This window comes from Cyrtonyx montezumae, unplaced genomic scaffold (genome assembly GCF_038088225.1).
Source record: "Cyrtonyx montezumae isolate F1298 unplaced genomic scaffold, pur_monq_1.0 scaffold_13, whole genome shotgun sequence".
Classification (NCBI taxonomy): domain Eukaryota; kingdom Metazoa; phylum Chordata; class Aves; order Galliformes; family Odontophoridae; genus Cyrtonyx; species Cyrtonyx montezumae.
Genome location: NW_027071859.1, coordinates 10,920,646 through 10,944,244, shown reverse-complemented (window position 1 = coordinate 10,944,244; position 23,599 = coordinate 10,920,646). Strand labels below are relative to the sequence as shown.

General features: G+C 39.2%; 1 protein-coding gene across 2 annotated transcripts in view; it reads right to left on the bottom strand.

Moving 5' to 3' along the window:
* Positions 1-7,416, bottom strand: part of CYRIA (CYFIP related Rac1 interactor A) — a 49,707-nt gene extending 42,291 nt beyond the window's left edge. The window contains exon 1 of one of the 2 annotated variants that reach the window (XM_065730688.1): positions 7,261-7,416. The gene's annotated coding sequence lies outside the window, so the exon portion shown is untranslated. The remainder of the gene's footprint in view (positions 1-7,260) is intronic. The other variant, XM_065730687.1, reaches the window with a different exon arrangement.
* Between the last annotated feature and the right edge of the window lie 16,183 nt (positions 7,417-23,599).

Below are 23,599 nucleotides of genomic sequence, written 5' to 3'. Positions count from 1 at the left end.
TATTGGACTGCTTTGCTTGGAACTCACCCTGCAAGCAGCTGAATTAAATTCCTGGGTTGCGCTTGCTGGGTCACAGCCCACGCACCAAAGTTAGTAACGCAGATAAGCACTGGCCAGGTCAGTCTCTGTCCTTAAAGATTTTTTGTTGTTTGTTTTGTTTTGTTTTTGAAGGAAGGAAGGAAATAGTCTTCCCAGTTATCAGATCACTATCAAGATGGATCAGATGGGCAAGACAACAGAGTTCTGGAAGGAGTTTAAATATCCCACATTTTGGAAGTTTATGAAGTCCAATGGCAGAACAGTCTATCACTGCTATTACATGGAAAATAAAAATTTGTTAAAAGTGTTATCTTGGTTTTTGATAAACGATTATTATTTACTCCTGGGGAGCTTTAAAGTGTTAACAGTAGGTACTTAGTAATTTCTTAATAAAATGTTTTTTCACTCTAAACAAGGCATATATTTTTATAAAGTATTATTTTAATGTGTAGGTGGCCCTTTGCCTTATAAATATATAAGAAAACACTGAATAACTGCAGTTGCAGAAGTACAAACACTTTATTACGATTGTGGTGAGTCAGACACCAGGATTTGGCAGCCCACAGTGTTCCTCAGCAGCCGAACAAAAGGGGATTTTTTAGGCGGATTTACTTTTAGTTCAGTAAAGGACAACATGATACTGTCTGTGCTGTAATGAATCAAAACCACAGTAAAACAAAGGCCTAAGTAGTCAGGCCACAATCATTTTTGTCTCACGGTATAAACACGGACAAAAAGATTATCTGTACTTCTAAGACCTGTCGTAAGTCTGCTTTCTCCATGCCTTTTGGATACAAAATTTAAAAGTACTATGCTTAACTAGTTTCAGAAACACAAATCTGTTCTACAGACAGCATATCCCCAGAATACTTCAAAATTAGGAAATATTTTCTATTTTCCTCTGGAATGCAAAAGCCGTTGATAAAAAAATCCACTTACTGTTTTGTAACATTTTCTCTAATTAAAAATATAAACCCTGTAGACATCAGCACTGCACTCTGACAAGATCTCATGTATTCAGAGCACGAAACACATTTTCAGAGACTCATTTTCCAGCTTCCCAATCATGCTCTCCTTTGGAATCACAAATTGTCCCCATAGTAATTGATATTACAGAGCTCTGCTTTATTATAGTATTTTGAGAGGATAAGGAAAGTGCTCTAATTCTACAGGGTGCTTATGGTTTAATAATAAAAATACAGGAAAAACAGTTGCAAAATACTAGTTCCCATTTTCTCTCCTGACAATCAGTTATTACGAAGATGGCTAAAGTCTTATTTCCAGAAACTTCCAAAGATGCCTTATATTTGTCATGAAATCCTTAACTAAAGGTGTCACCAGCACTCTACAGATGATCCTTTGAGTAAAGCACTGTAAAATTATCAAACAATGCAGTACAATTCAGACTATGTACATATTGATGGGAGGAAGCACAACCAATAAAAAAGTAGATTCTTCTTGGAAATGAAGCCTTCTACAACCTAAACATGTTTGCACAACTCAGAATTATTACAGTAAATGTTTCCCCTCCCCCAGTTCCCAGATCAGAAAATCTCCAAAAAACTAGGGACAGGAAATCATCTGTACCAAATAACAAACCAATGATAAATACGATTGCACATCTTTTATGACAGCTATTTAAATACAATTCCGGGATCAATTTACGTGAGATAGGACCACGTGGATCAGCTCCATAGTGTCACCATCACTCAGCATTTCCCTATGAAGTTTTGCCCCACAATTCCTCAATACTAATATGCGTAAGAGAAACCAGAAGATATACTTTCTGCTCCCCTCTCAGAAAGCCATTGACTCAAACTAACCTCCCAGACTTAATGTGGAGCTGCTGCAAAATGAAAATGAGAACGATCAGGCTGTGTACCAAATACATAGGCAAAAAAGAAAACAGAAAGCAGGTTTACTCTGAAACGCCTTTGAAAAACAAGAACAACACCCTTTCCCACTACCTCTCAATGTAACCACATTCAGCCTATAAAAGAGTAATCTTAGTGCACAGCAGTCTTTAGAGTTTGTAACTAGATGGCTTTTAAGATCCCTTTCAATGCAAGTCATCCTATGATTCCACACTCCTGGGCTCAGTTCAGCTGTGTAGGCAACTAGTGCCAAAAGAAATATCCTCAGCATCACCTCATAGTACCCTGCTGGCCCAGCAGACATTACACCAAGCAGGACATGGGTCTTCTGTACTTCTTGAATATTCTACCCAATGATGGATGCAGTGGACATGATAAAGCATTTCAGATGACTGTGTCAGGCAATTGAATCAAACTATGCTCAAATTATCTATTCACTCCAAAAGAAAGACTTTTTTTTGGAAGGTAATCACAGCATACTTGCCAAATTCTGGACTTTATCTTCTCCAAAATAAAAGTTTTTCTTGGATTTACTAGTTCATAAGAGAACAGAAGCACAAAAACGGTCTCTCGTGAGAATTCTAACCATGGCTACAGTAATTTCAGTTATGAACTTTAAGTAACTGGGATAGTAAGGAGGAAGCCCTCTAACCTAACAGGAAACTAAACTGAGAAGCCTGCAGTTTACACTTGGAAGCTCAAGAGGTGTCTATGGTATTAAAAAAAGGGTTCAAAACCTTCAAGCCTCCCTAGGAATAAAATAGAAAGTCATTCCTTTCACAAACTGATGAGGGAAGGAATCACACAATTCTGAAGTTTCAGGTGAGAAGGCAAGAGCACACCCTGGAGCACCACTGAGCAATGTAAAAACATCAGTAAAGCAACCACGGAAGAAGTAAAAGCACCAGGTGGTAAGTGGTCTTTGGGCCACAAGGCTGGCTCACAGTCACACCTACCCATGTAGGCAGAGCCAACAGACCACAGCCTGTCCTAGACTATTCCCACTGACAGCATGAAATGGAGTATTTCCTGGATCAAAGAATGAAATACCCACAGCGATCAGATTTCTCTCACGTCAGATGAATGTCTTGATTGCAGGACACGTCATTCCTGTGGCCTAATTAACACCAGTGCAAGAGAAATAAAGGCTTCTTGCTACTACAGAACAGTTTATGAGATGTTGTCTGTAGTACTCTCCCGGGAATACAGAGACATGAGCTTAACTTATTTCAAACTGAAAAGGGGACATAGAAACAAGCTCGCACCTCGTGGTTAATTGATGTACCTAATGCACCACTGAATATAAAGAGGAGGGAAGAGAGAAACATCACTGCAAATGCTTCTTCCTTTAGTTAAAATGAATAGTTTATACATCTTATTTATTTCTTGGCCAAACAAGGCTTTCAGGTCCAGTGAGAACACTCCCATTTGCAGGTGCCTAAAAGCAGTTAGGTACAAGATAGATGCCACTCTCCAGAACAGTCCTGGTGGTAACGGTTCCAAATGGATGCACAAATGAAGCTCCATGTATCTCATTTCTCTACAGAAATAATGCAGGCAGCAGAGTGCTTTCACACATGAGTTTTAAGAACACCACCATGACTCTTAAGACATCTAATTATAAAATAGGCCACTCAAATAATTTATGAATTCAAGCTGTAATTCAAGAGGGAGAAAGATATTCCCATCAAAGTTCCATTCATTATATATACATTTATATTTAAAAGCTTCTAATAACCATTGAATGTGTGTGTACCAGAGTCCTATAGGACAGTACAGGATTGCTGTTACCTAAAAAAATCAGTGCAGGTCTATACATCCCCCTGAAAACACCAAACCACCTCCACAGCATTATTAAAGCGTGCAAACTGCAGCGCCCAGATATGACTCAATCTTTCAGAGCTCACCACAGACAAATAGGAAACCAAACTCCAGATGCCAATATCACAGAATATATTCCATCATATAGTCCACATATGACAACTCCCATGATACTCTGATGCTGTAGCACAGATGTGAGAGCTGTACACTTATGGATTACATTTATAAACTCAAGACTGAACAAAACTAATGTGGCACTCATGGTAGGAATAAATAACACCACATGTTGCATTGCTAGTAGAACTTTCAAAATCGAGTGTTCACATTTTACAGGATTCACAAATTCCTTAAGCAGATTTATTCAAAATAGTCTCATACTCGGGCATTAGCTCCACCTTTTGCGCTGCCATTCATCCAACCTGTGCTCTTAAAAGTCACTGCCACTCCAAACAGCCCCACAGAAATAGTATAATGAATAGGAAAAAGAAGGCCAAGATTCACAGAAAGTTCCCACAGAGTGCTGGTTATGCTCTCTATTGACTTGTTTGTCAATTAGGCTACAATATTTCAGTTGTTGGCTTGCAAAAATAACTACTCTTGAATTAAGGTAGGTCTGGCAATCTGAAGATATTCCTCACGAGACTATTACTAAACATTTTAAATCCATAATAACAAATACAAGTCTTTTAGATATCAGTGTGCCAGTGCCCCCCTACCTCATACGCCTCTTACAATTTGACCTATTTCTGCTATTTTTTCCATACAAGCAATGATTGCTACCAGACCATGGATGAGTATCAAATGGTATATGAGGACAGAAAAATAAGACGCATTTTTCACTTTAACACACAAGTGTGGACTGTGGACTGTGAAAACTGAGAAGAATGGTAAAATCAATACTTCACATGAATTAAGATCTATGCATCTCACATCATTTGCAGTGCTCTCATCATCATTCATACACGAATGCCTAGCAGCTCCTATTACAGTTTTAGTTTAAATAGCAAAATTCAAATTTATGACTGTGTTTTTTGCAACTCTCAAGCTGTCCCATATATTAAATATTTTAATTCATGCCTCTCAAACTGTTTTCTCTGATTTAATGCTACTGTTTTGCATTCATAGATAATGTAAGTAGAAAGTGCTGCTAAAAGAATGATTGATAATACTGAAACAGATCCAAATACATACAGAATTCATGACACAGGAAACAGGTTTTGGCTCTCTCAAATTGGTATGTATTACTACTCTGCATATTCCTCTGTCCATTGATACTACAGCTCATACTGGCGTACTTAGTCTGTTTCCAGGGATTTAATAGAAGACTTAATGATGTCTGGATTGCATACCAGTTCTGGATTTAAAACATTATTTTTCTGTTCTGTATAAAATGTGAACTGAATGATCAAGTTCATGTTCTCTGGTGTGCATCGTGCATCTGGTACAAAAGAATGCCAGTGATTCCACAAAACTATTTTACAGTTCCTAAAAATTCCAAATAAGATCTACAAATTCATATATATAATCAATTAAAGAGGTCTCACTTGGAGTGCCTGTACAATAGTGGATTCTGATAAAGTATGAGAATTGTTATTCATCTAAATTATGGCTATTTTTATACACATTTTTTAACCACTAACTTTGTATAACATAACCTGTAGAAATCTGCAACATACTGCACATGCAAATCTTTGACATCTTTAGGAGACAACCAAGCTGTTGGGGACAACATATTTTAACCTGACAAAACTGTGTCAAAAGCAATGTTACAAAGACAAGCTAAGCATGTTAGCAATGAATTATCTTCCCAGTACTGTAAAATACACTACCAGACTCACTATTATGGCAAAATGGCATCTTCTGACAGTAACTATGAAATAGTGTCCAAGATCTTCACCATTTTCCTTTGTGAATTAATCAAATATTTTTCATTCTAATTACTGGCATACATTGTCTTTTTAATTTCTTGTGGTTTGCTTTTTTTTGTTTTGTTTTTAATTGAGAAGTTCACAGGCAAATGTGACTGCATAAACAGTACAAGAGGGTAGTGAAAAGTATAGAGCAGAACACAATAAAATTTTGGACAGTGATTAAGAAACCGTGCCAATAATCCAGTGAGCTTCTGCCATGGTTGCTGTAGTTTACATCTAAGTTAAACTGTAATAAACAGGCACACTACACTAAAGTGGTTCGGCATGCAGCTGAGGAATTTTACTCTTAGTTGTTACCTTATGCTCTCCATAAATTTAAGTTAAGCCTTTCACACTAATCCATAAATTTAAGTTAAGCCTTTCACATTAATCCCATTATCTGTAATTTCATTTCATTAAAATATTTTTAAGATCTACTCTAAGAGAGTGAAACTCAGGAGTTTTAGCACTTGATGATTTGTTTTTATTTCGGGCCTGGTGAGGGGGTGGTAGCTTATAAGAACCTAGAAACAGAACCCTACATAAGAAACAGCCAAGTTTATTCCTTAAAAAAATACAGTATGTTGTTGCTATATCGATCTTCTTATATGTTAGAAAAATATAAAACTTAGTGTAATTGAGAAAAGGTAAATATCATCTTAGTTCTTGGTGCAGTGTGAGTCGGGGTATTTTTGTATACTAGCGTTGGGTGTACAGGGTTCTCTGCCCACAGGACAACCTCTTGCAACAAGCACATTTCATTCTGGCTCTCCCCACCTAAGCAGAGCTCACAGTCAAAGTCATTTACAATATTTTTTTTTTCCTGACCTTGAAGATGGAGAGCAGAAGAAAAGCAAAGCAAAAAACACCCCTGTCCCCATTTATCCTTTCCACACACGCACTGCCTTTAGGAGCTGCTAAACAACAACCAAGAGCAAACATCGTCTGTATGGAAATGGAGAGCTACCAGGAACAGGCTGGGAACAAGGCACATCGCTGCCCCCAGCAACAGCTCTGGAAGGATGCTTAGCTGTTTCTGTATTTCTCTCGAATTACAGAACGTTTATACAAGGGGCCTTAGCATAACATAACCCAGAGAAATAAAATTAAAGCTAAACTGCCTTGAAATTAAATTAGGAGGAAAAAAAAAAAAAAAAGAAAGAAAAAAAGAAGAAATGCAATTGCGGTATCTGCTCAGTGAAACACAGCACAGACGGCGATTCATACGCTGAGATGAATATCACAGAAGGAGCTTTCCCTCTGTTCTCACGTCTAGCTTTCGGAACGGCGCGGCCAGCAGCCGCCTCTAAAGTTTGCAGCAGAACCCAAGTTGGGCGTGCGATCCCCCCGCCCCCATCTGCAGCGCGACCTTTTGTTCCGAGTCCCCGTCACATCCCGGCACCTCGCTCCCCGCACTCTGCCAGGTGCTGCAGCCCGGCCCAGCAACGAACGGAACCGCGGCCAGGCTCCGAACGGAGCGCCCCACGCGAGGCGAGGGTTCAACCTACGGCCCTTCGGGAAAGGGCAACACCCGATCGGAGATCAAAATACCGCAGCACGGGTGGCTTCTCCCCAGCCGAACGCAAGCGGCCAAGCGACGAGGAGACCCGGCTTACCTGAGCCGCCCGTCGCCTGCGCCCGCCGCGGGGACCCTCGTCCATCCCCCGCGCTTCGGAGACAGCCGCGCCGCGGCCCAGCCCTGCCCGGCCCAGCGCCGCGCTCGCAGACCCGCCCCGCGGTGGCTGTCGGCCCCGGGCGGGCGCGGCTCCCCCGGACCCGCCTCCCGCTGCTGGGGGGGGCGAGGCGCGGTGCTCTCCGCTGCCCTTGCACGCAGGGTGCTCGCGTCGCCTCAAGCGCTCAGCGCCGTTTCACCTATGTTGTCGCTGAGGCGGCTTTGACCCATATCTTCGACCGCCTCCTTCCCCTTTGTGGGCTCTCTTTCAGCGTGTGAATGTTTGAGTTCAGCAGGGCTGTGAATGCTCCTTTTTTTTTTTTTTTTTTTTTGGCTTCCTCAAGATGTCAAAAGCAGATCTGAGGCCGTTCACAGCTCGTGAAAATGTTCTGTGCTTCCTCTTGCTGCTGGGAGGGTTAAGTAAGGTTAAAGCTGTGAGAGTGGCTCGGCACTTAGTTTCCCCCTTCCCCAAAAGCTTGTCTGAGTCATTTACAGGAAGAAAGAAACCAAAAACAGCCTGCAACTTACAGCGTTGGGAGTACAGCGCAGAAACAGCAGGTTATTTGTTCACACCAAGGCTTGCACTGCTGAGCTTTGTAAACGTGAGAAGCCATACGCTGACCACAGTGCCTGTGTCACACTGCCATGAAGCCAGGAGCTCACAGCTGTGCACTGCCAGGGGAAATGTGTCAAAGCTGGGGACTGTGGTACCCAGCAGGTGTGACTCTGGGCTGCGGGTAGGCCCTCGGTGTGTCTGATGCACTGCCGGCCTGGCTCTACTGTCTTTTGCACCAGAGCAGAGTCCTGGGCAGCAAAATTTCCACAGTCAACACAGTATGCATCTGGCTATTTTTGTACTGCACTTTTTTCACCTGAAAACTCCCAATTTTTCGGTCAGGAATTAGTCTATTAAAAGTCTCTACTACAGCGGCACATATTTAATACAACTATCCCTACAGCATCCAGCTCAGTGGAGCACTAAACTGCTGGCTTGCATTTTTTTTATCCACGTCTTGAGAGTAGCTTTTAAAAGCAGTAAAAAAGCACTGCTCCACTTTCAAGCGGGAAGAACAGTTACGTGGACAGCTTGAACCAGAAGAGAGTGGAACCTGAGATTCACAGCTAGCAGCTTTGTGTCCCCTTTTCCCTGCTTGTTTTGCTGGGGCACATGTTCTGACCGCAATATAATGGGCATGTCTTTCACTGGATGCTGTTATAAATAAAAAATGCTGTTCTTCATCACTGCTAAATACTCCAACTCTATTTGTATGTGTTATGCGTACTCTCAGAATGTATGCACTGAATGTGGATAGGATTTAGCCAGAAGAATGTTTTGGTTGTGGACTGTGATACTATATAGGAATTTGATTTTTCCAATTTTTAATCCTGTCAAAACATAGAGAATGTTGTATATTGAAATGAACTGTGGAACTCTACACAGCTTTGGCGTCATGCACTGCCATAAGAGTGAAGTTGAATAGCCTTGAGGGGGAATGGCAGCTGAGTGATAGATTTCGGATTCTCAGCTTTGGACAATGACGTTACAGGCTAGGAATTAATTGTTTAATCAGCTCTTTGCACATTAGCCATGCGACAGTAACTGTCTGTGGAACTGCTATCCCAATGCAGACGTGAGACAAATTGAGTTTAGGACACAATTGGTAGGGTCTGAGTTCCTAAATAAAGTCATCTCGTATCGTTTGGACTCTACAAGACATGTCACATAGCACCCAGTTTTTGCTCAGAATTGCTGCATGATTCCCAAAGACATGTCTACCAGGCCTGTGCCACTACCTCAAACACCCTAAACTTATCTGTAAGTATGTGCATGCATTGAGACGGGTGAATTCTGCCTCTAAATTTAGATATGTAGACACTTGCATGGCCTTAGACATCAAGCAGGTATTTAATTTCCTTCTGCATTCAATGTGCCCTTTACTGCACACGTGAATCAATCTTCACTGAAATGGAAATTTAGATACCTAGCTGAACACACCTGCATACAGACAGATAACTACCATTTGGAGTTTGAATCTCACACTCAATCCCATCCAAATCAATTTGCTAACTCAATTGTCAGAGGAATTTAATGTGTTTGATTGAAGTTATGGCAATGCATACTGAATCAGAAGCCATGGCTCAGCTGGGACACAGTAGCATAGCAGCAATCTCACAAGTTTTTTAGATTCTGGCCTTACAACATCTGCTATAATTTGAAAGACCACATCGTTTTGTTTTTGTTTTTAAACAGGAATGATTTATTCAGGAAGTCATCCACAACACTGGCAAATATCTGAATAACTGTCTACCTGGGACAACATTTTCTAGTCTTTTGTAGTGGGCATGGTGCCTCACAAGCCTATACACTCATGGTTTTATGCTGAATAACAAGCACCTGAATGCAGCCAGTGCCCTCAGAACAGGTGGAAAAGTGAGATTTTTGCTTCTGATGTTCGACTTGCCAAGAAGAATAGACTTATCTAGCAGTTTTGTCATGTATTACTTATAGAAGTTGATCTGTGGAATAAAAGGACATCTTTCTTAATGCTTGTTTTAACTCTGTGTTGACTGCCATAGGATAGTACAGTGTTCTCAGGAAAGAAGGGTTTAGCACTCACTTCAGAGATCACCAAATTCAACAGAAAATCTCTTCAATTTCAGAATCACTTAATCATCTCTTCTGTCCGGAAGCACTTTGTTTTTGTGGTTAACACAGAAAAAAACAAAAGAAAAAAGAGATAATGCTAATATATTCTATGAAGTACATTTTATGAATATTCACTATTGTCTTGTCATCGCTTGCATAATTCCTGGTACTGCTGATACTGTTTAAAATCATAGCTGCTCATCACTTATGAAGGCAAGCCTCATTGCCAATCTGCAATTTGGGGACATAATTTTCTTCTCAGTTACACCAGTCAAAATTAGGAAGTAAAATCAATTTGAGACATAACAAACAAACAAACAAAAAAGAAAAAATAAGGGAGAGAGGGGTTAATCTGTCTTCTTTTGAGTCTGAACCATATCTGAAATTGTTTCCTACCAGAGAAATAGGATGCTGCATGTTTGCCATTTTTTTCTCTCCTCGCAAAGAATCAACCATAAGTGAGAGGCAGAGAAGACTTCTGCCTCTCAGTTGTTGGCCTTCTGCTCAAATAGCTTGCTTTCTCAGCATGTGCCGAGACTTCTTTGGAAATCCCCAGTTTATTTCTTGCATCAGCTGATGAAGAATTTAGCAGAAGCATGGGCAGCCAGCCTTTTTCTGGCAAAGGATTAACCGCTGGAGATTAGAGCAGCTACACTGATCACAAAAATACAGGAGTCCCAACAACATACAGCTGGAAATGTCTTGTATTTGTTCAGCTATTTGGGAGTCAATACACTGGAGATATAATCCCATTTAAAATGCATGTACACACCTTGAAGATGTATACAATAAAAGTATATTTATTTAATATGTTGATTGTATTCGTTCGGCATTCAATCTGGACTCAGTTCTGTTATCAGTCTTACACAAGTTAAACAAGCTTATTCAATAAAGCGGTGTGATTAAGCTTCTTTTATAGGCTTTAAAAGGTACTGGTAGGCATGTACACAGTTCCAAAATAGTTGAGATTTATAAAATATATTGCTCAAAATAATAATAAATGTTACTTCTGTCATTTTTTAACAAGTCAGAATATCATACAAATGGTATGTATAATAATGTGGTTTGGGTTAGGTAATTGAATAGGAATATGGTTAGCCCCTAGGATGCTTATGGGGTATGGTTCTTCACTGTAAACATCCACATATACATGGCAAAGCATGATAATGGTGTTCCTATATACTGAAGATGTGTAGTGGTAACACTGTAGCACTGAAAATCGTAAAAACAATTAACAGAAATCTTACCTTTTGAGTTCAAAAGTTTATCAAGAAGCTTGATGATGCTTATTCATTTTGTTTGCTTTCTCTACATTGGAACTGCAGGATAGTAGAATTATAATTTACAAAAAAATAGTTCAGATTTGATGTAATAATACTGCTAATGCAAAACAAATAGCAATAATTTCAATATCTCTCTGGATATATAGTGTTGCATTCATCACTATTAATGTTGATAAGAAAATGTCTAAGTACCAAACTATTTTAAGCTGGTCGGCACAAACCCATTTTCATTTGCATCTAGAGAGATGTATCCTGGCAACCGTATATTTTTGGATTCGTAACAATTTATTCTATTCATTTTATGCAAATGAGATAACCAATACTGCAAGAATCATGAGAATTCGAGATGGATAACTTGGATAACATTGTTCACAGCTATAGATAGATGTCTAAGGATGATATGTGAGTCATATATTTTTTAACAATCTATTAAACATTTCCTTCAATACATCTACCTAGCTGAAAGGTTTATCTTGCACGATTCACGTACTTTTATTCCAAAATGGAAAGCATTAGCAACCCAAGCTGAGTCCTGTGAAGTAATGATTATCCCACACCATGGTTCTGCTTCAAATTTGTTCTTTTGTGAGTTGAAAATGCTGCATGCTTTCCAAACTCACACAGAGCTTAATCTGCTGGAGGAGTAGTAACAAAGACTCCAGCCACTGACCGCATCTGTACATGCTGACTTGCTGACTTCATAAGTAAAACAGTCTCTACATCAAACATGAAGCTAAAGTGCTATATATGGAGTTTTATCTTACTGTGTGCAAACATCATTGAAAGGGCTCATAAAAAAGAAAGTGTATTTTGGTTTTGTTGTGTGAATGATTTGTATGCATTTGCTATAGCAATAGTTTGCAGCAACTTGCACATGTTCAGTATATCCTAGTATCATCCAAACCTTTAGTGTTTCATATGTGAAGGTCTAAGGTCAGCTGGGACAAAGCACTGCTTATGTATGGTATATAACACTGTCCCAAGTACAGAACATTATAAAAGTATTCATTCCTTTTCCCTTTTATTTATTTATTTATTTATTTATTTTGTTGAAGAGATTTTAGCCTGAATCAAATTCACTGCAGCTGAATACTCCAAAATCCAGGCCTATATAATTCTTCTAAAGGAATGACAATTCTGTAGCAGCACAGCTGGCAGACCCAAGCTGGATCCTACCAGATGTTTCTTAGTGGACATGATGAATTTTGCTGTTCCGCTTTGAGACAATGAACTTCCACTACTGAGCAGTAAGATTCAATTATATCCAGAATGAATTCAGACTGGACAGCTGAAATGGTCTTCAATCAGTTTTCCTGTCCTTGTTTCAGTGTACCTCTAGCAAGAGTGATGGAACAATTTCTGAAGCAACTCCTGAGCCACTGAAGTTTTCAGCTGGCCTAGGATTCCTTTTTCAGTTTACTATAATGCATCATACTGACAAAACACAATATTAAGAACGTGCCTCCTGAGCTTATCAGTAAAGTCTTCCTTGTGTAGAAAAGGCTTTATCAAAGGAGAGGAAGATGTAGCTGGTGAAAACTTGTTTCAACGATGTGTTTTTGCCTTTTTGCTACATGTAAAACTTGAGTTTGAGTAAAATCTTGAAGAGAGTTAAAAGATCAGGGCTCCAGTTTGATGATGTGTGAAGTGATGAGCTGTTGTTACAGGAAATTACACAAGTATGTCAAAGTAACAGTTGGGTTGCTAAATAAGATTCTTAGCTTTTATAATAGGAAAAGCCAGGATTTTAATTGCGCATAACATTTCAGTATGGGTCCAAATACATAAATGCCTGAAAGGAGGATGCGAAGAAGATGAAGCCATGCTGTTTTCAGTGATGCCCAGTACCAGGATAAGAAGCCTTGGGCACAAACTAAAGCACAGGAAGTTCTGTCTAAACACCAGAAAGCATTTCAGTGCAAGTAATGGTGCACCAGCACAGGCTGCTCTGAGGCTGTGAGGTCTCCTCCACGTTCCTCTCCTGTGTTGGTAAAGGATATTGCCACTCCTGGCTGCTTGTCAACTTTTTGCCTGGGATGACCTGCTAATATAGTCAAAATGTGATAGGATAGATTAAACTCCTTAGTTAGCTGGTCTTTGCTGGCTCAGTCATTTTGTCTGAACCATACTAAGATATGCTCACCTTGTCAACCCTGCAAGAAGACATAAACAAATGTGAGAAATTCTAGCACAAAATGGAGAGAGAAGCAGGCAAGTTGTTCCTACAATGTGCATCTGCTTATCACGTGGCAAACTTAAGGAATTCAGAACTGAATCCTCCCTTCTGCAAATGTTTGGTTCTTCTGATGCAGCTTTAACCATGTGCTTTATTAAAGTTACTGGGATTTATCTGTTCTTTGCTTCATCAAAAAAATCTCATGTAGTGTAAATCTTTAGGTAAATCTGTAAATTCTGCAGGTGTTCTCTTTACCCATGTTTCACAAACTGTAGTGAATCCATATACATGCAAGACAGTAGAAGACAAGAAGACTGGTTCCTCTGTTTTATTTTCCAGTTTTATTTAAGTAGGACAAATGAGTTTTAAAACTCATGGTTCTTCTTTTGAAAGAAGTGCTTCTGCTTTTTAGTCAAATGTTCAAAGAGAATTTACATATAAGAGCACTGGTAAGGACTCAATTTGAGAGGGAGTCAACATGAAAACAATTTAGTTCTTCTACAGTCTAGGCATTCCAAGCTTAGTCTGGCATTTCTCGTTTAGAAAGTAAACAGCACAGCAGCAGAAGTGTTAGGAACATTGAGATAATGCTTTCTTAACTGCTCGGGAGTAAATTATTCTTTTGCTGTCTTATTAGAGTTAGAATTATTAGAGCTTATATAACATCCTCCTGCTAGATCAAGTCAAAATTAATTCAAAAGGTAAATATCCTTATTATTAGTAAATTACCTGGGCCTTTTCCAGCACCTGAACAAGGAAAGATAAACACATTTTCTGGAGTTCTCTAAATAGCCATTATGTATCTTGTTTCAAGCACTGAATCTATACATAAATGAAGTAAAATGTTGCTTATCTGAAAGAAAAATGCAGCAATAACTATGAAAAGTCAATAGCAGTGAAGCAGATGTTTGAAATTAACAGTAGTTAATATTGAGCCAATTATAATGATAAGTTGAAAGTTTATTTATATGGGATAAAAAAGACCTGTTTCCACAATGTATTTAACAGTCATAGGATCACAGCATCATTAAATAATTCATGTAGGAAGAGATGTCATGCAGTTTCTAGTCCAACCTCCCACTCCAAGCAGTGTCAGCTGTGAGATCAGGTCACATAGCTCTGGTGTTTATCGATCAGAGTCCTGAAATCCCCAAAGAATGGAAACTTCTCAACCTCTGCCAGTTTACTCTCTGACTGCCCTCATGTTGAAAAAAGGTAGTTTCTAGTTAGTGTGAACATTCCTTGTTCAGCTTAGTGTGTTATGTCTCCCCCTCCTGCCATACCTCTCTCTGAAAAGCCCGTGTCTGTCTTCCTGAGTAGTCTACTCAAGGGAGTTAGAAAGCCGCCGTTAGTTCCCCCCTAGTGGTCATATACAATAGACAGTAAGTCATTGTCTTGATTTTCCCATCAGCTATACGAATGAGAAATAAATCCATCTCACTTTTTTCCATTTGCCCAATAATGCCACCTATCCTAATTCAGATGCACAAGTCCAGATGAGCAAGGATCATAGAATCATAGAATGGATTTGGGGTAGAAGGGACCTTACAGCCCAGCTAGCCCCAGCTTGCCTGACACAGGTAGGGTTGCCATCCACTAGATGAGGCTGTCCAGGGCCCCATCCAACCTGGCGCTGAACACCTACAGAGATGGGACATCCACAGCTTCTCTGGGCAGCCTTTGCCAGAACCTCACCACCCCTTGAGTAAAAGAATTTCCCGCCAATGTCTAAACTATACAGATTTAGATGATTTTTCCTTTTATTTTAGTGAGAGGAGCTCTTCGCTTTTTAGCAGCAACAAGATGTTTCTTGGAATCAGAAAAAGTGTCTCTTGGCTTTGGCACTGCTTCTTACAGCAGGCCTCGTTAGACATTCTGCAGTTCTACCTTGTTCAGTTGTTTCAGCTTTGTTACTATGGTGCAAAACAATCCAAGTATTTGACAAGACGATATGCAAACAGTCTTTTCTAACTCCTTAATAGGTGACAGCAGAAAGCTATCTCTCCTGTGACAAGAAGTATGTTCATTCAGCTGTTAGAAGAAACAACTGAGCACTGAATTATAGAACAGTTAATTTTGCGTAGAACAAATGAAACTCATAAAAATTTTTGTCAGATGTTTATAGATCTCATAATAAAGCATATAATCTGCTTTAAGATTTTCAGTGTATTTTCTACATTTCTTAGCATACAAGTGATGGCTTACTGCTGAGTGATGGCTTACTTCAAGCGGGGCTGTAGGTCTGAGCTGAGGGCTGTGTTTCAGCACAGGCCTAACATGAAAATTCTGACAGGATGAAGACAGAAGAAAGCACTTAAAAATTTCCTGGATAACACAACCTCTATGACTCAGATGGCAGGGGAGAAAACAAATAGGATAACTGTTTGCCCTCATAACTGGATCAAATCGTAAAGAGCTCTGTCTTCATCACAGAGTTTGAAATAGAGCCAAAATCTCGCGCATGACTTAGGTGGAGGCTGGCCTTCTAGAGTCTGCGCACAGAGCAGAGAAGAGTTCTGCCTTTTGCTGATGTTCAGAACAAGGGCTTGAAATTTCTTTCCATGTGTTTCCTTTGTGCATCCAGTGATTGCAAATTGTTTGTTTGTTTTTTAACTCTGAAAGTTCCACAGATAGGATAGGGAATGCTGTGCAACGAACAAAAGAAGTCACACCATTAGAGTTTTTCCTTCCCCAGCATTAGTTTGTATCAGATTTTGTCCCAAATGAAATTTTATTAACTCCTTTGCACCAAATAAAGTAGTTTAGAGAGAAGGCTTTATGCAAAAGAATCGATTAGGTAATTAGTGCTTTAATCAAATAAGCAGGTTCAACTCATGCAGTACCAAAAAGGCATTTTCACCTCTGCTTCCCTGACAAATTTACCATTAATTGAGTGCCTCTAGCTTGTAGTTTGCTAAATGGCACAAAGATGACGACATGGGACAAGCTGTTCTATGTGATTTGCAATCCACTGATTACCATACAGCAAACTGAGAAAAAAGGAGTGAGGTTACAAGTTGTATTTTAACCTCTTAATGGCTCTGAAACCTACTGACATCGGGGTCTTATTGAGGGTTTTGGTCTCTGGCAGTCAGCAACTTTTAGATCTCTAAAGGGTTCCTCTCTCTCCAAGGGTGACTGCCGTGTGAAGCTCAGCAAGAGGCAGCACAGATCTGCATATTCAGTGCTGGGTACAATAGCTCCATTCTCACTGTCAGGTCAGCAGTCAAGTTCAATGTAACTCCTCCTTCTGGTTCTGAATCAGGACTTTATGGAAATGCTGAGGATTTTTAATAAAGCAACTCTGCTGTGAAACAAATCTGCCCTTAGTGACAGCTCTGTACTGAGCCACACCAGCACAGAGCTTATTAAGTCAAAACTGTAAAGTTCAAAGACAGCATCAGGTTTCAGTAGGCGTCTCTCCTCATCTGCTCTTCACAGCAACATAGTTTGTTACCACCTATATTTTTGTTAGTCATGTAAAGTCTACACGCTCTTACTGCTGTGTTATTTTAGTAACTAGTGACCCATTCTCACTTTTTTTTTTTAATAGCAAAAGCCAAAATTTCAGATTTTTAAACTTATTTTCATTCTTTTTTCTACATAAATTCAGTTGTGGGCTGTGATTTCTAATCAACAGTAAGCTCTTCCATAGCTCTGGAAATGATCATTTTCAGTGATCCATATCATGGTGTAATATTAAATTAATGCGTCACAGAGCTGAGAATTCTTATTCCATGGCTCTCAATTCAGTCATATGAGCTGACTTATAGTCAAATTTTTCTTCTCAAAATGTAATTTATGTTGTGAATGAACTCCATCCTTTTAAATTTCAGTGTTATGGTCTTTGCAAAAGTTGCAAGTGATTATAAACTCGTGTGGAATCAGCAGCAAATTTATTTCAATTTTAAAATAAAAATGCAAAGTGTACTGTTTCTGGCAACACTTAAACCAATTTTTTTTTCCCATTGCTTTTATAGAAACCCTCAACAAAACTGCTTTGATATATGAATCTCTGCACCAGTTAATTGGAATTTATCATTTTTACTCTGATTTCAGTGCTTTGTGTTGCAATCATGTGGAACTCAGTTATAAGTGCAGAAGACTTGCAGTCATGTTAAATGCATAGAAAACAGTTTCCTTTAACTGAGCTGTTCTTGGTCCTCACTTAGAGTATCAGGCAGCCCTGTGGTTCCCCTGTCATTGATAATCCAGCCACTGTCTTGAATGTGGCATTTTTAACATGGCAGCTGGGTCTTTGTGACCTTTTTTGGGGGATTTGTGAATACAAACTCACTTCTCTCTTCTTTCGTTCCGCAATAATCCTGTACATGGCTGCTGTAGATCACTGTCCAATCTCAGCCTGCCTCTCTGGATGTTTTTTGTCTGACTGGGAGTCCTTCCCCAGCCACTGCCAGAAGAATTAAGCTTCAGCCACAATTAAAAGATTTTGGAAAGCAGTTTATGAAAACAGGCAGCTTTTCAGTGAGTAAAATGTAGTGGGTAAAAAAAAAAAAAAAAAAAAAAAAGGAAGATTTTTTTGCAACTTTTTAAAAATTTTAAACAAATAATTCAGTATCATCTGCCTGGGTCAACTTTGTATGTGACCAATGGATGCAGTAGGAATTGAATGGCAGCATATGCAGAAAGGATCTAAGTGATATATATATTTTTTTCCAGAGTAAACTCAGTGTCTGTCTCCTTTGCTAATGTGGTTGTGGTTGCTTTCTTGTTGTTGTTGTTGTTGTTTTATATTTGTTTTGGTCAAAGTTTCCATTTTCTCTGCAGGAAGCTTTCACCAAAATTACTTTGGAGCCTGTCTGAAATGATATGCAGGGTATCATGCAAGGTGACAGCAGAATATGTAAAATAAATAGGATGCCTGTTAATGAAAGTGGATTTCCTTCTACACAGTCATTACTTATGTCATGCTAACTTTCCATATCCTGTAAATATGAACCTCACCTCAAGCAGGAAACACATGTGCGCACATTCTTGTCATTGAAAAAAATGATACAAGGCAAAGTTAGCTGGCACCAGACTTCTAGACTGCAATGTTTGTGAAAAGTCACAAACACACCAAGGAGGGATCTATATAAAAACATGAAGCATGAGGTAACAAAGTAAGAGTTAGAAATGTACAGTGATATTTATAACATTCTCTTAAATAAGCCTGAGCATTCTGATTTCCTTTATTTAACATTGAAGCCTTTTCTTGGGCTTATAATAGAAACTAAAAGAACACTAGTAGTGTTAATTCTCTTTTGAAGTCACAGGGTTTATAACACTGTAGCTACATAGTCCTGTCAAGTGCCTGTTCATGTTAACTAGAATAGCTGAAATTAAATCAAAGTAACTATTTTTGAAATGCTTGCATGTGTAACACAACCCATGTTATTAGGACTATTTAAAGAACAGCAAAAAGCCATCGTTTCACAAATAATTGTCCTCCACGATTATATTTCTTTCCACGCTACCAAATGGAACAGCACATGTGAAAAACATTGCACAGGTTGTTTTAATGAATTTAGGTGATGGATCTTCAGGGAGTTGCAGAGAATCTTTCAAAGAAAATCTCTGGTAGCTTTAATTACAGAAACACTTCCTGCGTACACAAAGGAAAATGTGGCTCTTCATTCCTGTTTTCCCTTTCTCAGTCTGCTGTGTTGGGACTGTACTCCTCACTGTATTTCAGCGATGCACAACAGCTGTGGTGGCCTGAAGGAGCATCTGAGATGAGTAATAGGCCAGGAATATTGATAGAGCTGTAGAAGGTGTATATGTTATGAAAGAAAGAAATGGTACAATGTATTTGAGAAATATCTAACATCATTATAGAAATTCACCCTTTTATAAAAACTCATCTGAAAACGTAAATCTGATGCCTGTAGAGATGAATACAAGTGGTGTCATAGGAGCGAAGGCTGAAATGTGGTAGCTTAGTTTGACAAGCACCTCTCAAAATCTCCCCCTTTATTTCACAGATGTCTCGAAATTTCATCAGTATTGTTTCCTAATGTGATGAATGTGGATCGTGGAGCTCTTCTCATTCACTACTGCAGAAGACACCATGGAAAGGGCTAGGAATTTATGCACTTCAAATAATGTGTAAGGAGCAGCTGGAACAGAAGGTCCATCTGTTTTCCTGGCATAGCCTCCTGACTTCTGTCTTCTCAGTGGTTATGTCAGAAGATAGGGATTATTTTTCCAAACAGTTATTAAAAAATCCAGTGATCTTTTTTAGTACATGCCTGTTCTGAATCTTCCACAGAGGTCAGTGTTTCTGGCAGCCCAGCAATGTGTATTTTCTGGATTTTTTGCTGCAGAGACCCACATGTAGCCTGCAGTCATATAGGCATATACCACAGAATCTACTACAAAACAAATGTTTGTAGGCAGCTGTAAATACACAGGTCAGATCTTGATTAGGTCTTGTATGTATTTTCTTCTTTACAGATACATGGATTGGCTGAGAGACCTGGGGCTGCTCAGCCTAGAGAAAAGAAGATTCTGAGGTGACTTGATAGTGGCCTTTCACTATCTAAAGGGCAGCAACAGGAAAGAAGGGGACAGGCAGGACTAAGTGCAGCCCTGCTGAAAAAGATTTGGGGGTACTGGTGGATGGGAAGCTAGACATGAGAGATCACTGTGTCCTTGGAGCCCAGAAAAGCAATGTATGCCAGGCTGCATCAAAAGAAGTGTGGCCTGCAGGTTGAGGGAGGTGATCCTGCCCCTCTACTCTGTACTGGTGAGACCTCACACGGAATCCTGTGTCCAGTTGTGGAGTCCTCAGTACAGAAGAGACATGGATCTGTTGGAGCTCATCCAGAGAAGGGCCATAAAAATTGGAATGGAATGCCTCTCCTATGAGGACAGGCTGAGAGAGCTGGGGCTGTTCAGCTTGGAGAAGATAAGGCTGCGAGATTACCTGATAGCAGCCTCTCAGTACATTAAAGGGTTACAGGAAAGAAGGAGAAGGCTCTTTAGCAGGGTCTGTTGTGCTACAAGAAGAGGAAATGGTTTCAAGCTTTTACCTTGAGAGTGGTGAGGCACTGGAACAGGTTGCCCAAAGATGTGGTTGATGCCCTGTCCCTGGAGACTTTCAAGGAGAGGCTGAATCAGGCTCTGAGTAAGCTGATCAACCTGTAGTGTCCCTGTTCATTGCAGGAGAGTTGGACTCCTTTAAAGACCCCTTCCAACTCTGAGGATTCTATGCTTCAATGCTTTCAGATGGCTTTTTTTTAATATATAAACATGCAAAAAAAAGTAACAAAGCCTAGGGCTGGTATCCCAGCTGCAACCAGGGAGGTCACTTGAGAGAAGGCATAGCTGTTCAAAGAACTGGCAAACATGGGTATGGGCAGCTGCTATCCAACCAGTTCTAAAAAAGCTCTTAGAAAAGATGAAGTGAAATATGATCTTTAAAAAAATAAATTACTGCACATACTAAAGCGCTGTCTGTAGGAAGTGACACTAGGAACATTAGATGCTTGTTTTGTAGTCAAGTGTAGCCTTTAACAGTCATTGTTTGTCTAAAATGTTCCTACTTTCCTTTTTTTCCCACTGGTTTGCCTTATAATGAAGTCAGACCAGTTATGGTAGCAGGCCTAGGCTGCAAGAGGTATTCGTTCGAACTCTGACAATATTTGTAAAAGAACATTCCTAGGAGGACTACTGGCTTATTTCAAGATGATTTTTTTAAATAGAGGTCATCTTTCATTTGAATACTTTTGTTTATTTATTTTTTCTCTGCTCCCTTGGTTTGTTCTGGAAAATATAGGATGAAAAATTCAAGACAGTAAAAAGCACTGCAATATTCATAACCTATCCATAGATACAGTGCTTGTAGATGGTACAGAATAATTGGAGGTATAGTAAGAGACATATTACAGTATATTGCTAATGTGCTTTAAAAGTAGAACCAAAAAAATAGTCACATAAACATAAAATCACTTTTAATACAGATCCATACCTCCCTGACTACTGCTAAACACAAGATGTCTTCTCTCTCTCACTTTCTTTCCTTTGTATGAAACTTCATCTTCTATGCCTGTTTTCAATTCATGTGAAATAGCAAGGTGTTAAACATAATTAAATTTTGATCCATTACTATAATGTTCAACTGTTACAAGTTCCAACTAATGGGATGAAGAACAGAACCAGATCACCCAACTGGGAGGCTGCTGAAAAGAGAGTCTTCTCATTGTGGAGGCATAGAAACAAAGATAAACAGTACTGCTATAAAAGCTTATAAAACACAGTTTTAATGTAAATATAAGAACACATGTATTTATGCAATATTTAGATTCTAAAGCTTTCTCTTCTTTGTCTGGTCAACTGATGGATGCTGCACAATCCTCTGTCAAGGAATAATATATGTACCTCCTTCAGTATTAAATACTGAGGCTGCACAAGATCCAAACTCTGATACAGTTCCTTAGAACTAGCTTTGAAGCATACTCAGATTCAGTGCTCCCTGTCTTTTCCTTGCATGAATTTCTTGTTCCTTGACTGCTTCAGGAAGGAGTTTTGACTTTCCTGTAGCTTCATGGTTGTTTGCCTCTATAAGCTTTAGAAAGATGATGTGCTATTATCATGGCCACATGCAGTTATTAGCTGTACAGTTTTCTTGACACTGATGCCAGCTTGACAGCGGAACCATCTCAGCCTGTTCATTCCTGCTTTCTGCTTTTTCTCCTGTTGTCTGGACTTTCAGATTACATCAGTTATTTGCATCTCCCTCAGATAATTTCACTGGTCTGCTTACTATCCAGATTCATAATTTATTGCATTTGAACAGCTGAATATTTTATGAATTGTGGCAAAAGAGAAGGAGATTCTTTAAGTTTTCATCTATACTGAACAAAGCAGTTAGTAAAATATTCATCCCAACATGGCTTTATTCAATTCTGAGTCTTTAGTAAGGTAATATAGCAGATTTATTTTTAGGATTCCTAGCACCAGATCAAAATATCATAGCACATGATAATGATTATTATTCTGGTATAGACCAGCTACATGAGTTCAACTCTCTTTGTTTGCTTTCTCTGAGACCCAAACCTTGCAGTGGTAAGCTTTATGCATAGTAAGTCATTGTCTATCTGTTCCACTGTATGCTGCATCAACTGCTTGCCATTTTCTCATATTTAGCATAAAGATGGTAGAAAGACACAAAGCCCATATAAATTTGGTATGTGCAATTTTTACCTATTGTTTCAGTGTGAAACTCTTCATATGTTAAAACTTATAAATCATAAGAAAATGTGAATAGAAATAATCACTCAGACTTCTGACATCCCCAGACACCGTGGTAACAAGACACTAGAAGGAATGCAACTCCTCCCTCCAACTCTGCCCTTGAGGGATACCATACAACATGATTCATCTGACCTAACTTTAGATGTCCACATCTGAGCTAGCCATACTTCACAGACCACGAAGAGAAATGGGCATGTGATTCATCTGACCTATTTCAGCCACATACTTTAGGATGAGTTTAATTGCAGTCTAGAAATGTGTCTTAGACTCCTTGACCATAAAATTAGTCTACAGTGACCTGATCAGATAAAGATGTCTAAAATAGGTCAGATGAATACCATTTAAACTATCTGAAAGCAAAGACACACTATGTAATACATGCCACAAAGAAGGGACTAAAAAAACAAGATTGAATCTTAAAGCTACTTAGTGCCAGGAAAAATTATGGGTGTCAGGTGCTTGCTGAACCATTTTGTGTCATGAAAGGATTCATAAACATAAAATATTCACTGTTCACTTGGTTACATATATGCCTTCATAGATTTTTTAGATGTCTGTGGGTATTTGAAAGAACTTAACATGAATTGAAGATTTGAATATGATGTAGAAGATCCAGGCAACTCTGGAGTGGCAGGTAGAGACCAGGACAAACACTTAAGACATACCAGAGTCCTAGATGTAGTGTAGAAAACTACATCAGCTCTCCAATGTCCTTGTAGAAGGATACCTAGGATGGGTATCAGCTCCACATGGAGACACCCACACTTAGATTTCTACCTACATGTGTGTTTAGTGTCTGAAGTTCTGGTCTTAATCAGTAAACCTAAAAGTCTGACATATTACCCTGCATATAACATCTAATGATATATGAGGTACCCCAGATCATCTTATCTAGCCTGCCACAGTCACTACAAAAACA